This window comes from Liolophura sinensis, unplaced genomic scaffold (assembly GCF_032854445.1).
Source record: "Liolophura sinensis isolate JHLJ2023 unplaced genomic scaffold, CUHK_Ljap_v2 scaffold_18, whole genome shotgun sequence".
NCBI classification, from domain to species: Eukaryota; Metazoa; Mollusca; class Polyplacophora; order Chitonida; family Chitonidae; genus Liolophura; species Liolophura sinensis.
Genome location: NW_027017957.1, coordinates 21,661 through 39,419, shown reverse-complemented (window position 1 = coordinate 39,419; position 17,759 = coordinate 21,661).

Below are 17,759 nucleotides of genomic sequence, written 5' to 3'. Positions count from 1 at the left end.
TCAATAACGCCACCCTTGAGAAAATTTCACTTTTTCCATGATAATCAGGTTTGTGGGCAGAGGAAAGCACCGTTTGATTGATTGGTGTTTTAAACCTTACTCAAGAATATTTCACTTATAGGACGGTGGCCAGCATTATGGTGGGAGAAACCGGGCAAAACCCGGGGATAACCCACGGCCATCCACAGGTAGGAAAGCAACTTGCCAGGAGGTAAATCAGCGGCACCCCAGCCACTTTACCTGTGTGACATCGGACAGTAATCCCCAAGCCTGTATTATGTGGTACATACGGAGTTCCGGTAAGGCCCGAGAGCTAGATCCGGGTAACTGTAACCAGGACTCCAGCTCGATACAGGCCACAACCCGGACATTGACGTTTACAGCTAGTGGCGATGAGAACGGAGCTGAGCTGTACTGTAACGCCTCCAACAGTGTGACAGATATCCCTGTACGTCACAAATCTACACCCTCAATATACAATGTGAGTAGTGAGTCAGTTATTTTCTAACATAAAACTAGATGAATGTTGATCGATTTGTAGATGTGATACTGATGTATAAATATGCCTGATAAATAAATCAGACCTCTTACCGTCAAGAATGTTTAGCTCGAAAAATGTAGATTTTTGAAAGAGAAAATTTTTTTTTACAGAAATCTTAGTATTTAGAAAGTTTTTGCAGTCAGTAATCATATATCAAAATCAGGTTTTATTTGTTCATTGTTTGTTTTCATATGGCGATTTAGGACTGCACGCAAGTATTTATCACTGATACCGGTCACCGACATCCATTGTTACGTACTTGGCAGGCTTTAAGGTCGCAACCGACCTGCCTTTGAGCCTTCCATATTATTACAAAGGTTTTGTCATTCCATCATGATGTTGTTTGGTACAAAATTAACAGTTTACACTTTCCCTTAATCTCCCACTCTTTCATCTGAACTTTCATCCGAAAACACACGTGAGATAACTGAAAGATTTTTGCTTTATACCAGGATCTTTTTGATCTATAACTGCAAATAAATTCACATGGGGATCGGCTGAGGGACAAGTACTCTCTATTTCCCGTACATATTTTTCATCAGATCCACCCAAGATGTCTTGTAACCAAATGCACGTGGCAACATTAGAGGACCTACGGATGAAAATAACATGTGAAATCATAGCAAACCCGGAAGCCAATATGCTGTGGGTTAAAGATGATCAAATGTTTGAGGGAGCTATAAGAATTTCTCCACACTGTCCTGAACATGACGTCAGCATAGTGACATGGGAATCTGAAACAGCCGGAAATACATCATCCGGAATTTATCAGATCGAGGCTACGAGCAGCGCAGGGTCCTCAAAAATGGAAATAACTGTGCCAGGTATTTGTTTTTTGATTCGTTATGCTAGGTAAAATAAAATGTTTCTATGTGATTCTGTTTCTGCTAAATTTAGATGCATCTGAAAGGTTCGTGCAATGTTTTGAAGTTCTTGTATATTACATGTACTTTATAGCGTTGATCGTTTTCAGGTAGACATTATCAATTTGTAAATCCATATGATTATTAATGCAGAATACCACGACATTCCGAAAAAAGTTAATGGTGACGTCATGCGCAAACAACCAGGCTTCTCTTGTCTGGGTCTCTGGGATTGACAACTCTCTGGTGGGATACTATTATCTACAATACAAAGGCACAGAGCCTGTGTGGACGAAAGAACCCGTTAGGAACCTGGGTGTGGATGAACTTGTGTGAACAATCTACAACTTGGGGTGTTATATCAGTTTAGACTTCAGCCCGACTGGTACATTGTCTTGTCCGAATATGCTCAAGCTACGTGCACTGTTCAAAGTGAGTAGGCTCAGTTTATTTGTATTTGTTTGGATATCTTACATCCTCTTTCATGTATATGAATGTACCTTAGAAGATATGTATATATAACTCCAACATAATTAATGTGAGTGACCTACCCGATGGCTCAGTTCGCATGGTTCGCACTTCAAAAAGCGAAACTGACTTTAGCTGAGAGTGGCATAATCATCAAATTTTCGTTGTTTCACTGTACTAAGAGGAAACCTCACGGAGTAATGCAGATATATGGATTATAATCTTGCCAAAATATCACTGATCACTTCATAAAGTTTATTTTTTACAAATGAAGACAAACGTTAACCTAAACAGAGCTTTGACAGCACGTAGAAACACTCACATGAAAGCTTTAATAAAGATAGTTTTCGGTTAACGCTGATCCTCATACTGTGAAGTAAGGACACAGTGCTTCGTTTAAATCCAAACTTGGCGTTTTTGATCGAGAGTTCACTTTTGGCAATCAACTCTTTTATGGTCATAGAACTTTTATGGGTGATTCGACCAAGTTTTATCCTTCTCATTTGGAAATTTACAGAATTGTGCCGGGGGTCTAGAATGCACTTTTTTATCGTTCCTCTCTTGTGCCAGTTCTCCGCCTAACCGTACCAGGCCCTTTGGATATGATTTCCCAGCTTTGTCAAAGTTATCTTGTTTACACTCACTTTCATATTTCTGCATTCCTAAAACACGAGGTAAATACAAAAAAACTGATCAAAATCAAAATAAAAAAATGAAATGAATTTGTCTGTTTCTGTGCGAGAAGCACTTCACTTTTTCTGTATACTTTAAATAGGAACCTTATTGGTATTCTACGCCTTACAGGTCCACAAAAGTGATCATAATCTCTTTCCCGTCATTTCAGGACTTTGGCTGAGGTCGGTCTCAGTAAGGGAAGCATAATTATTTGCCGTGGAGTGTGGTTCTGGTGCTGCTCTGGTCACCATCATCGCTACTGTACTCCTATGCCGGTTCCGGCGAAATGCAGCATTAAATCTACAAAAGCGGAAAAAATAAAATTCCTTTCATCCGAAGTTGTTATTGCGACTAGTGCATAAATGGCCCAGTACTGTCAGTGCTTTACATGTAATGACTGTAAAATACCCTAAAAGCGCGACAGCCGTTTTGTAAGTCATGGTAGATGTACATGCGCAGAAACAGGTTTTTAGCTGGAATATGCTCTGAAGAGAATGTGAGCTGGCTATAAGCTGTAAAGAGTCTCTTACCTGAATGTTTTAAAGGAAATGTGAGCAGGATAAGAGATGGAATCTTAACTAAAGCGTATTATGGAGAGAGTGAGAACTGGGTGTGTCATGGGAAGGATGAGCTGGGTGTATTATGGAGAGAGCGTGAGCTGGGTGTGTTAAGGAGAGAGCGTGAACTGAAGTCTATGAAGGGAGTGACAGCTGGGTGTGTCATGGACGAGTGTGAGCTGGGTGTGTTATGGAGAGAGTGTGAGCTGAGTGAGTTATGGAGAGAGTGTGACCTGAGTGAGCTATGGGGAGTGTGGGCAGGTCTGTTATGGAGAGAGTGTGAGATGGGTGTGTTCTGGAGAGGGTGATAGCTGAGTCTGATCGGGTGAGAGTGAGAGCTGTGTGTGTTATGGAGAGAGTGTGACCTGAGTGAGCTATGGGGAGTGTGGGCAGGTCTGTTATGGAGAGAGTGTGAGATGGGTGTGTTCTGGAGAGGGTGATAGCTGAGTCTGATCGGGTGAGAGTGAGAGCTGTGTGTGTTATGGAGAGAGTGTGAGCTGGGTGTGTTATGGAGAGAGTGTGACATGAGTGAGCTAAGGATAGTGTTGGCAGGTGGGTTATGAAGAGAGTGTGAGCTCGGTGTGTTATGGAGAGAGTGTGAGCTGGATGTGTTATGGAGAGAATGTGACCTGAGTGAACTATGGAGAGTGTGGGCAGGTGTGTTATTAAGAGAATGTGAGCAAAGTAAGTTTTGAAGAGAACATGAGTTGGGTGTGGAGAGCATGTATTTTGTAAGTTTGTAAAACCCAAGTCTACACCACTTTCTTGCTTTCAAATGAACTTTGATATGGATTTGCATATCTAATATGTGTTAATTTCTTCAATGTTTGCTTTATTGATTAATGAAGTCATGTTTAGTATCGCTGCTAAGTCTGTTAACACACGTGCATCATGCTACCTATCTGTAAGTTGGCTGCACATACAAATAAATGGTACATATCGTAGAGGTGACAGAACTCTGTGTTGATTAACAAGAGCAATCTCCACATGTCAGCCTGTTTACATGTATACGCTTTCTCAAGTGTGACATAGATACTAGCAAAGCATGATGGATGGCACATGATCTTCAACGAACGCCAGACAGCGTAAACGAACCCGTGAGAGACTGGCCGCTTATTAGCGTGAACTAATGTAAATTAAGGCCTTCCGAAACAATGAGGGCGGGGAAATGTAGGAATTCCCTGTTCAGGTACCGCTGGGCCAAGTCAAGCTATCCAAATTGTCAGTTAGAAGAGTCGTTGATAAACCCCGTACGGCTCATTTACATACATATACATAGGAAATCAATAAAGTAGTAATTATATATCAGATTGTTTAATCCCTGTATATTTACAAATCGACCTGACGAATTAGGATGATATAATTACGCCACGGTGAATCTTTGATAAGAAAGTTTTTTACATGAAAATTTATATACATTACGTCACACATACGTCACAGTACAAAATGAAATATATTTTGTTTACCAAAGGAACAGAGTTGTAGCGTAGAAAAAGAAATTTCGATACTATACTAAAATATTTCAGTCTTTAAAAGTAGTCAGTATGTCAATATATCAAGCATGATATAAGTGTTTGGAGTGAAAATACCACTGATCATATCACTGTTGGTATTGATGCAGGGATTATGGATTGAATTCTGTTAAAAAGATTCGAATTAATATAATTCTTTCCGCCAGTTCCGAAGACCCGTCAATCGCTGCAATGCAGTAAACAGAAAACCTTGTGAGCAGTAAATCCCAACATTGCGGCGCGAAATGCAGGTATATGTGGAACTCTTGTTCCAGCCACCACCATGTAAAAAGGCATTAAAACAAAATCAGACGAGGCAGGAGTAGTAATCTCTAGGAAAGTGTCTCCGGAAATATCATGTAAAAAGATCTTTACGAACCCGACGACCAGTTTATCACTGTGGCAAAAAAACTTTGTTATACATAATGGTAACTTGTTGTTGTTGCACAAAAGCTAACTGCGTTGCGGCTTATCTTCAACATAAGTTGACACCGAAAGAGGTTGTCAACGAAATCGGATTAAAAAGAAAACGTCCCTAGTATACATGCATGCTATACATGTTGCAGAGTGTTCTTGACTTGCTATTTTCGACATTGAAGGGGGTTGTTTACTGATGCTGTTTTGGGATATTACCTTAGCAAATTGAAGAAAGCAAATTCACTAAATAACCATCTGTCTGGAAATAAATATTTCGCAAAGATTGTCAGATAGAAAAAGAACAGCTTTCACCGCTACTAACTGTGGCGGCTACATAGACAACTTGAATGAATTCATAACAACATAATACAATTCTGTTTATTTAATGTTTATTTATTTAGTTATTTCATTGGTTTAATGCGTCGTACAGCATTATTAGGGGAGGAAAACGGAGGAAACCCACGACCATCCTGAGCTGGACTTGACTTCACATGGACTATTTTGGTGAGACTCTCCTGGGCCATTTGGCTGCACGGACAATCATTAGGTCACGGAGGCCGCTAATTGTGTTAATGAGTTGAGTTAATGATAATACTGGCCTAAATGAAATTATAGCAGAAAATGTTATTCACACTAAAGGTACCATCGAACGACACATTAAAAGAAGTGCAAACGTCAAGCGACGGCTCTTATATGTATGACTTTTTAACATCCGTTATGTGAACAACTGCCGTTAGCTTCTAGATTTAGCTTGCCACTGTTTACATATGCTGAGTTCAGGGCCTGCTGTCTGTCTCTGCATTAGAATGTTCCAGAATTCTTTCCAGAATGTTCCAGAATACGCTCTGTTTGTTTACAAGTGTTCAAGAATTTTCCTTATCTAGAAAATTCCACCAGTCTATATAAGACCTATGAAAGCAGGTCAAAGGAAGAGAAAGGAGAATTATTGAGAGTTTGGGATGCTTTCGCTGTGTGTTACTATAGTAGGCCGTTTGTGCTGAATTTTGGTGTCTTTATAGCCTCTGGTCTGAACTTGTATATTTAATTTGTGCTCTTGTGTACACAGTGCTTATTAGTACACGGACCCTGTCTTTGGAATTTTGTGTATATTTCGTCATACACTCTGTTATACTGTGGATTTTCCCTCTTGTGAATATTGCCTCTGTGCATTTTTTAAGAGTTGTGGAGTATATGCGTCCGTTTGGACTTGACACCGTTGTACATGTAAGTACTTTAGTATTTGTATAGATACTGCTATCCTTTCTTGTTAAACTTAAGTACTTTAGTATTTGTATAAGTCTTTTTATCTGTTCTTGTTAAACCTAATAAATTGTTGAAAAATAAAATCTGCTGGTTTTGAACAAGCCATCTCTTTATAATACAGACAGTTTGTGTCGTAACACATGAATAGCTGATAAATCACCAGTGAAAGAGACTCAATCGGTAAACATCAAATCAAAATGCTTGGATTCTACCGGTAGATGTTAGAAAGTGATACAACAGCACTGGTTTGTTAAGTAGATTTAACAATATCAGTACCAGGCAAATCATTTTAAATGTGACTTTGCTAAATAGAACAAAAGAAAATCATAGATAGGCTTCTGTGTGAGTATGGAGAAGTTCGCTAGGTTTAAATTTTAAACATTGTATTAGAAATTACAGTTTGTCTTTGAAGTAAAATTTCAACCAACAAGTTTTCAGCAAACTGATGTTCATTTAAAATAAGCAATAGTCTTGTCCTAGTTTTATAGTCGAGATGTCAATATCAAAAATTATAAGTACACACATTTTCATGTTCTCTCGAGGTAGCTTCAGAGATTTGTTATGTAAAGTGATGTGTCCTCTGGAAAAGTAATCTACATCAGCTAATTGCGTAAACTGATAAGTCACAGGATTATATGTAGCTACGAATAACAGACTGGCTAACTTAGTGACCTGACAGTATTTTCGAAAACCAGATTACAAACGTTTCTGATGAGCGTTTAATGTGGGAGTAGAAAAAGGCAAAATGTAACTTGTACAACTTTTCTTTTTACCTGCCGTGGTAATGTTAGCACAATATTCAAATACAACACACCACTAGACAACAAATTGTGTCACATGTATTGCATTGTCCAGTGAATGACATTCACTGTTATTTCAGCTAAATACCCTCTTCATGCACATTCTCATCATCTACCAACTATTAAATAAGCCTTCTTAAAATGGGTAATGTTTAAAAGATAACAAACACTTATGGTACATTGGTCGGATCAAACATTATCTACTGCAAGCGGCAATGGGGAATAATCGACAGTATTGTGTGTGTCCCATCTTCAGATTTGACAGATATAACAATACCAGTACCAGGTAAATCATTTCAAATGTGACTTCGCTAAACAGAACAAAAGAAATTCATAGATAGGCTTCTGTGTGGGTATGGAGAAGTTCCCATGCTTGTCGATGGGTTTTAATTTTAAACATTGTATTAGAAATTACAGTTTCTCTCTGAAGTAAAATTTCACCCAACAAGCTTTCAGCAAACAGAAGTTCTACAAAAACAAACCAAAAAACAACAACAACCATGAAAATTATAATCACACACACGTCCATGTTTTTTCCGTGTAGCTTCAGAGATTTTTAAAATGTAATGTGTTCTCTGGCAATGTCATCTACATAAGCTAATTGCGTAACATGATAAGTCACAGGATCATATGTAGCACCGAATAACGGATTGGCTATCTTGGTAACCTGATAGCATTTTCGAAAACCAGATTACAAACCTTTCCAAAGAGCGTTTAATGTAGAAGCAGAAGCATCAATTTTCAAAAGACAAAACAAAACGCTCCACGGAAAAGGGAAAGACAAGACTATCACGTGAGCCGACCATGAGAAGTACCTTAAAGTCATCAGAAGAGCGTGAGATCAGTATCGACAGATCAATGTGTGAGATTGATGCAGGGAATCAGTCAAAAAAAATTTACCACTGAAGCCAATGGCTAAAAAACGACAGACCAACACTCAATGACATAAAACCGTCTGGAATGGGTATTAATCGTACCTTGTCCCATCTTTATATTTAGTGCCATTCTAGACCGTCTGCTACTTGCCACGGTGTCAAAAGTGCCTTCTGAAAAAAAAGGGTATTCTTAGGAAGATAACCACTTATACGGTTACATTTGAGCGGTCAGAAAACATGTACTGCAAGTCGAAGCTGCTGTGGAATCTAGAGTAATCGACAGTACTGTTTCCCATCTTTATATTTAGTGCCATTCTAGACCGTTTCCAACTTGCCACGGAGTCCAATTTGCCTTTTGAACATTTGCACAATTGAACACATAACCGCTTAAATAGACACTATCGAGGAGTGGCAAAACATATTTAGCAAGTCGCAGCCGCTGTGGATGTAGATTAATCGACAGTACTGTATTCCATTTTTATATTTAGGGGATAGATCTGTCCTTTATTATGATGTAGAAGGCAGAACAAGTATGCAGTACAGAAGAATATAAAGGTAACATACAGATGTGTACAATTACAAAGCTTATTACAATTACACTTATTCACCCCACGTGCTCTCTCACTGATTCTTTTCTCGCAGGGTTTCTCTGCAAGCGACAAAAGAATGCATAAATTTCTTTTAAAAAATCCATAGAAGCTCTTGGTATGTCAGTACTTTATATTTCGAGAATACCTTCTTAACTATTGTTAAAAGAAATATAAGACACAACAAACTGGGGTGAATAACACTATCCTTTGTGGAGCACAAACCTAAAGTGTATATTGATTTGGGTGGCAAGCTCCGATGATGGCTGTTTCCAGAGCCGTAAGCATTGTTTTGTGCAAGTAAATTCTTATGCTAATGACCTTGCACCATGGTAACATTTCAGCCTATACAGATATTTGTAGATAATATGACTCCACTCCACGAGGGGGTTATGTTGGTGTTACACTATATGAGACAATGCGATATATATTTTAAGTAGAGGGGCACTTATATACAATATAAGTGCATATACTTGTGTTGTCACTTTCGTAGAAGATCTACATAGATTGCCGTACTACATTGTAGCTCCACAAAAAGGTATCGATTGTAAATAAAATTCCGCCGGATTTTGTTTGCCGATATTGGTACAAAAGGTTCTGTCACTGTGGCGAAGAAACGGATTGCTGCTAATTTGCAGTAAAGCGGCAGCAATCTCTGGCAAGCTTCACACAGCCTTGCTGAATTGATAACAGGCTTCTCTTCGTTGTGGTTGTTACGTTAAGCAGATATAATCGGAGACTTGTAAACATCGCATTTTATACAGATGATATGTTGCTGTTGCTGATACTAGTGATGAAGTGTTTATCCGTTTGTGAACTGAAAGAAACTGGAGACGTGCGGAGTTTCCATTTTTCAAGCAGTTTTAACGGGAAAAACGATAACTCCAACAACAAGGAGCCGTACAAAACAATAACTGGTAAAAATTTTAAAGATTCACGAAAATATTTGATCGACGGAGCCTTGGCTTGTATTTCTGACCTCAACTGCCTATCCTTTAACACAGATGGTAATGGTCTTCGATTATATAAATGCAACGAAGGAGCCTTCAGCCTCAAAAGTAAGTACATGTATGTAATAATAGATAATTCATGACTTGTATTTGCCAAGTTTGACAGTGTAACGTCACCTTTAAGGAAAAAAACAGAATAAAAACTGAGTTTTGCTTTTTGTCTTTTATTTCTTTTCATGGGCGTACATTGTCAACTATATATGATTTTATGCAAACATGCAACATGTGGATAATCGTGGGTTTCGACCGGACTCTGACCGGTCTCCTCGCAACATATTCCAAGCAGTATAACCATAATTCTGGGCGTGTAACCCAGTGAAATATTTTGGAGTGCGGCGTAAAACACCTGTCCAATAAAAGAAATATAATTCGCTGGAAACCGGGCATTCAACTGTATTCATATACTTTCATCATACATACCCTATAGTGTTAATCTTCATTTTCTTTTTTTTAATTTTGTGTTATTCACCGTATAGTTTAGTATATGAGTAGGCAAGTGTCTTTCGAAGTTGGAGGGCGTGAATGAAGTCCTATGGACTTGTTCTATCCCAATAGTTATACAAAATTGATTGTTCCGTGCAGGTAATCATATATTAACAATAAGAGATGTGAGATTTTGCACATGTTAAATAAGGGTTAATCAGGGAATAGTGTAAGCAAGGCATTTTTTGTTGAGTGAACATTTAATGTGACTTAGGATTTCTGTCTATCTGAATATTTTTTTGCAGATGTGCGTTATATGAGAGACACATGAAAGTTTTTCATTAAAGACAATTCCAAGGAATTTAAATTCTGAAAAAGGCATAATTTCACCATTTTTTATTAAATGGGTGGGCGGGGGGGGGGTCATTTGTGTGTTCCCTTATGATAGGTTTCATTAGGATGTACTTAGTTTTGGCCATTTAAGGGGATAGGCGGTTGAATAAAAGCCACTGTTTAACTTTATTAATCTCCATTTCCATTATGTTTGTTGCGCTTTTTTGACTCTTAGAAGAGGTATGGATACTAGTATCGTCGGCAAATAAGATAAATTTGGCTAAGCTGGTTGCAGCAAAGATGTCATTAATGTAGATCAAAAATAGTAATGGGCCCAAAATAGAGCCTTGGGGGACGCCGTGCGAAAACATCATCGTATTGTACAAATTGATAACGATTAGAAAAATAACTTTCAAGCCATTTCTTGCATGTTTCACGGAATCGATAATGCTTCACTTTGTCGAGTAAAATGCTGTCATTTAAGGTGTCGAATATCTTCGATAGTCAAGGAACGTTGGTACGTTAAATTCTTTATTTTCTTTGGCAGCAACAAGTGTGTCATAGGGATCACATGCAGAATTAAATGTAGAACGATTTGATCGAAACCCACACCAATAATGAGTTATACTATTGTTACTTTCAAAAAAGTCTAGAAAGTTTGTGATCATATTTGCTGTGACTTTTTCAAAAATTTTACAGATATTGGATAGAACTGAAATTGGCCGATAATTTTTTTATTTATTTATTTTTTGGCAACTTCCTTATTTATAAACTGGTGGAATTTGGCTATTTTTAACGAATTAAGAAACTGATCAATTAACATTGACAAATTAATAATATGCTCTCGGGAATCAGCGATGGCGTTTGAAGCTTTTTTCAATACAGACCTCGGAATCCAATCTGTTCCCAGAGGAGATGATTTACTGTTGAGTATAACCGAGGTGACCATTTCCTGAGATACTGGATCAAACTTGGATTGGCTTAGTGAGATACTTGTGAAAAGAAGTGTGGGAAGACGGTATAATCGGTATAATCTTCTCGAGGTTGAAAGCTACGGATATAAAATAGTTGTTAAAATTGACAGCAAAAGACTGCTTATCGCATATGTCTATGTTATTTATTTCAAAAACGTCAGGACGAGGTTTTCTGCTTTTTTACCAAGCAGTTGGTTTAGTACCATCCATGTTCCTTTAAACATGAATTTGTTTTTGAAGTTTTCCTTGAAAAGCTACTTAGGTTGTTAAGTTTATATCTGTATAATCTTTATTTCGTACGTGTTCTACGATTCGGCGATACCATTTGTTCCCTGTATGATTAACTCTTTATACTGACAGATTGTATCAGGCCGTATGTTACCCACGGCTTATAAATTTTTAGTTTATTGGTTTTAGTTGTTACGGTAGGGAAATATGTAACTTGCAAGTTAAGTAATTTGACCAAGAATATGTGGAGGGCACCGCTTGGCTCATCCATTATGAAAAGTTCATCCCACTTAACGTTCTCCATGGCATTTACAAAATGTTCTTTAGTTTTAACGGTATATGAATGGTATAAAATTTTGTGTAATTGCTTGAGCGGGACAAAGGTTTTAAAAACATGAAAAACGGGAAAATGATCAGAGATATACGTGAGCAAAATTCCGGATAATACGTTTTGTTCATGGAAATTAAGGAAGATATTGTCCATGAAGGTAACCGAATTGCTGCTAACACGGGTTGATTTGGTGATCGATTGGAAACTTCCAAAAATCGAAGTAGGCGTAAATAAGCAAATCACCTAAAACTATACATGAATATACGTTCTTTTGTTTTTTAGATTTTGTGAAAGGAATTAAAGGTGCTGAAAACTTCGAATTTTAAGGTGGGCTTTCCGCACACGCTTTCACCACATGTATATAGTTAAATGTAAATTCCTTATAGCCCGGAGGTAGATATCGCTGATATATCACCTCGTTACAGTCTGTCTCCACCCCGTCTTCCTTCTCACTTTCTCGTAACTACTCATGCCAACAAAAGAATGTCGAACACAAACACAAAGTCCACGAAGGCTTCACAACCCTACTCTCAGTGCCACGTGTGGCGACATTTTGGATTTTAGACAAACGATCTCTTGGTTTGTAGTCAACGGTTGACTAGTTGACCATTTTCTTGAGCAAGGAGAAGGAGGCTTATGTATCACCTGGTGGGCCTCCGTGGCTCTCAGTTGGTTAGCGCGCAAGCGCAGCGTAATGACCAATGCGGTCGCCGTGAGTCCAAGTCCAGCTCATGCTGGCTTCCTCTCCGGCTGTACGTGGGAAGGTTTGTCAGCAGCCTGCAGATGGCCGTGGGTTTCCCCGGGCTCTGCCCGGTTTCCACCCACCATAATGCTGGCCGCCGTCGTATAAGTGAAATATTCTTGAGTACGGCGTAAAACACCAATCAAATAAATAAATAAGTATATCACCTGTTACATATGTGGAAAAATATGACCTATCAAACGACTAAGATACTGCATTTTAACACTGTATATAGACACAGTTAGTATTTGGCAGCGCTGATCGCACGGGCATCCAGTACGGGGGAACTAACAAGCCATAAATGGTTGCAGTTGTCTGAGTCGTTTCCTTGGACACCCCTCACAGCGCATCTCCTCTTTTCTACGCTCCTTTCGGATTACTGCCACCTGGACTGCTAGGATGTCTTTGCATAATTCTATAATCAGCATGCAACAATAAAATTGTTTCAGGCGTCCAATAAAATAATGTTTGTACATAGTGTATGTGAAAAGAATGCATGTTTATCGGGTATAAATGTGAACAGAGACTTATCTTTTATTTCTGGCGTCATATCATGCCTCATTATCGTGACAACAATGGCTTTAGCGTTGTTCAAGACATAGATATAAAACTTGACAGTAGTGAAAGTTATGTAAAGCGAATGTAGAGAGCGGGGCATGCGCTGTAGTAAATATGGTTTCTATATTTCTACACAAGTATTGAAATGTTAAATAGCTTCCTACATCAGTGACATGTAATCAATTGCTGTTAACGTAACAAGATTGATTTTATCTGATTGTGCTTAAGCCATGTTATTAGAGGGCGTGTGCGTGTCTACTTCTTAATCATATACATAAACAGTTAAATTAAAACCCTAACAGAGGAAAACTGACAAGAGGCCGAATTTCATCGGTTACATGTGGATATTTGCAAATCTTTCTCACTGTACTTACTGCTCGGGATTAACTTTCTATGCCGTGGTCTTTTATATTGTCAGATTCGATCGACTGGTGCCTGTTCTGCAAAGTAATTGCACCTAACGTAGTATCTATCCATTGCAACACATGGTGAAGAGACGCCACCATGCCCCGAGGACAACTTTGGAACAGCTTTTTTTAACAGATCAGGTGGCTGTTAGTATGATTAAAGCTTGTTAGCAGCACTGTTATCATGAAAGGTGGTTATAAAATGACATTGATGTGTAAAGACAAGAGTGATATGTTCGGGAAATGTATCGTGTCGCATGGGTCATTCCTGTAGAACAACTTGATCGTTTAGTCCGAAATAATATTTAAGTTAACCACTTTCCGAATGGTGGTGTACTTCACAGTCCCATCAGTGGTGTTTGCTATCACATGGACTCTTGTACAAAACTTACAGCAGCGGTGTTCTCAGAGAGAGTGTAGTTTACATTGTGTACATTCCAAGGCGACATAATATTTCATGATTTTTCATGATTTCATCCTTTGCAACGCGTGCTTATAATGTATGCCAATGTATGTTATCAGATGTGTTCAGACAAAACAAAGAGGTGTTTTCTTTATCATAATACTCAAGGGTACAATATCAGCACTTGACAGTTTAGCTTTACGTTGCGTTAGGCAGTAGGGCTCCTTGGAGTATGAAAGGGTTATGTCAGATACAATACCTCCCTTCAGGGGATGTCGAGGTACTCCACTAAAAAGTGAAACATAAAAGAAGGAAGCATCACAGAAAAGATATTTTTGAAAGTACATTTTGTTAAATTTTTTTACCAACAACCGATCAGTTTAAGTTCTTCCTCCGATCCATCAATGCATTAATCCATCAACCAATATATCATACGATCAGTCAAACAACCAATCAATCAATGAATCAGTCGATCATCTTACCAACCAATTAAGAATCAACCAAAATTTAGTCAATTACTTTCCCAATTAATACATTTTTAAATCATTCAATCTATCAATCGTTTGTTCTCATTATATCTCTATAAATCACTCAGTGTCAATCAATCAATCAATCGCTTAGTGTCAATCACTCAATCTCGATAAATCGTTCTAGTCAGTGAGTTTCAATCGATCAATCGATCAATCAGTCAATAAATCAATAAATCAGTCAATAAATTAGTCATATATTCTTCTTCTAGCCCGGTGCCCGTGTGAAAGCGGAAGAACGTACCTGCGACACCTGGATCTGTGCTATGAGGTCATCTCCAAGCAAGTGTCATGGGAAGTCGCCAGAGACAGATGTGCCATCAATGGCGGATCCCTGCTGGTTCTCAATACTGCGGAGAAATACCACGGCTTTCTTCAAGCGTTTGACGACCCCGTGATAAGTGAGCTAATCTTGTGGCTCTCAGAGCCTCCATCTCTGAAATAAACATGAAGTATTGAAACTCTGTGTGAGATAAAATTCCGACATTATTATTTTCCTCTGGCCAAATTAATATTTGTTGTAAATGTACTTGTGTCTGATGCCGAGCTGAATTGGTACGTTCGCGGGCAGCATTATGGCGATTTGTTGCCTGACTCTGAGCGCGCTAGTTGGAAGCCTGACACCAGTTTCACAAAAAAAATTTAAAGGCTAAGCTTAGATGGATAATATTTGGATATCGACTAGAGCTTTTTGTGTTAGATTTTGATTGATACCCAAAAACCCTTAGTAACGCCCGAATGTGGCTAGGAGGAAACAGATTTGAAGTTTGAGGTGTCCCATTTTATAATGTTCATATTGGGGGCAAGTGGAAATAAATTTGCTGTTTTCTTGGTTGGCTCACAAACCACCAAAACACATCCACTGTTCTTGCTTCGCTTCGACTATCTTGTGAGAGTTATCGCCCTTTGCTTTCAAGTGTTGATGAAAACAAAAACGAAGAAGAAACTGTCACCATTCGGTGTTATTTGCACATGGTGAAAATTTATTTATATATATTGAAGCCAATTTAACAATCATCAACATGGATTCTACCAATCAAATTGCTGCATCCAGACCTCATATCCGGCTATGGTAAGCCGACGTAGCTTTAGACAGTTTTAATTTTGAGAGATTAGTCAGTCTTTATCGTAGTTATTGTTTGATAGTGCGGGTATACCGAGAAGATGGAGGACCAACTGATTACTTTTCCAAGTAAAAGAAGGTAGAACATCATTTTGAAATGTCCGGAACTTGCGTTTTTGACTCTGTTTTTATCCCATGAACAGAAATCTTAAAGGATTTAATTGAAATTTGGTCTGTATGCTTAGGACATAATGACTTTGAGTGTGTAAATTTTTAGAAGCTGGCATAAGAGGGTATCGGAGATAGTGAGTGTCAAAGTACGGCCCATTTTTTATCTCAAATAAAAATGTGTACCTGTACGCCTTTCTGTTCTAAGCATGCATATAACTGATTTCACAGTTAAAACTGAAATGCAGTTTAGATGGCAGTTTTTCGTTTTCATAACGACATTTGAAACGCCATCACTCAAAGGAAGACACGAAAAATGAAGTGAGCCAGGAAAAAGACCGTGTCTTAAAGTACATTTACTTATAATTTTGTTGTTTACTTTTGTTTTTTGTTTTTTGCTTTCCCCAAATTAATTGCAGTCAGCTAGCACCATATTAAATGTAGTCGGCTAGCAGCTGTATGAATCACAAGGTAAACTTTATGGGCTATACTGCATGTAAATAGCAGTTTACTCACCATTTTGTCTTGATATTCATTGACAGGCGATAGTTTGATGAATATCATTCAGTGATCAAATTCTGGTATGGAACGGAGAAGGTTTGTTAGCAACCTGCGGATGGTCGTGAGTTTTCCCTCCCACCATCATGCTGGCCGCCGTCGTGCAAGTGAAGTTTTATTTCGGAAGAGATTTCGTCAAATACCAATCAGATAAATACTAGTATATACTGCTGCGTAACAAAAGCTATTCAAGCATGGCGGGAAACCTTTCATTTAACAAGTTTCAATGTATCTTAAAATATAATTTTTAAGAGGTTTGAGTATATAATTCGTCTCTAAAACACCGACATTTTCCTTCCTCAGGTTGGCAGCTTTGGGTAGGAGCTCGTTGGGTGACGAACGCGTTCTTCTGGTTGAATGGCGACGAACTGCCGATAGACAGTCCTAACTGGCATGAGGGCGAACCACTTTCTCCCGAGAACGGCTTGGTGCTTCTTGGTCACTATTACGGGAAATGGGCGTTAGATGATCACCTCTCTTATTCACGCTTTGGGTTTATTTGTGAATATTAATCAAATCAGCACACGTTAGTTTTGTTTTAATATTTGTGAATAATACAAGTACCGGTAATACTGGAACAGTGCGTTCACGTACACTGCCATCGTCAGCACCAAATACATCTATATATATTGATTTTCCATTCATGAGACCCCTGAAAATATCGGCTCCAGTGAGGCTTGAAGTCAGGAGTTGAGCTCAGGGTGTCTAAATTTTCACAGTATGAAGGTCAAACAATAAGCACCAAGGCCCCACATGCTGATCGATTATATACTGAAATGAATTTTGTCATTTCTGAAGGAGGTTCTGTTTGTCTAAATTACAGCATATTAAATTAAATGTTTAATTAATTTCATTTCACCTAAATCATTAATAAACCTTTCCTTTCATTGGTACCATGTAAAGGTGTATCTTTGAAATATACGTACTACTAGCCAGATAAATATATATCAACACGTCATAGTTTTTTGCGAATAATTCTAGATCGGACTAATTTGGACAATAATAGTTACATTTTTTGGGAAAATTTACGATGAAAGTTGTTTTGGCCTTAAGAAAATAGATCTGAAAATTAGGTTTTGACAGTTTGAAGATATATCTTTGATACTCGCCTAAAATAAATAATTTAATGTGATAACCAAATGATTCGGGTTTGGTTTTCCTTTGTTAGCCCTTTGGTAATTTATTCTTGTCAAGTGGTCAAGCCCTTTGAAGAGTTTTAATTCCACATTGTTTAACATCAGTTTTGTTCAAAACGCCTTTTCATAGCTGGTTAATCAAATGCAGTGGCTTATACTGTGCCGCAGGGGCCTCCATGGCTCTGTCGGTTAGCGCGCTAGGGCAGCGTAATGACTTGTGGTGAGTTCGAGTCAAGCTCATGCCGGCTTCCTCCCCGGCTGTACGTGGGAAGGTTTTCAGCAATCAGCGGATGGTCGTGGGTCGCCCCCCATCCCACCCACCGGCTGTGCCCGCCGTCGTA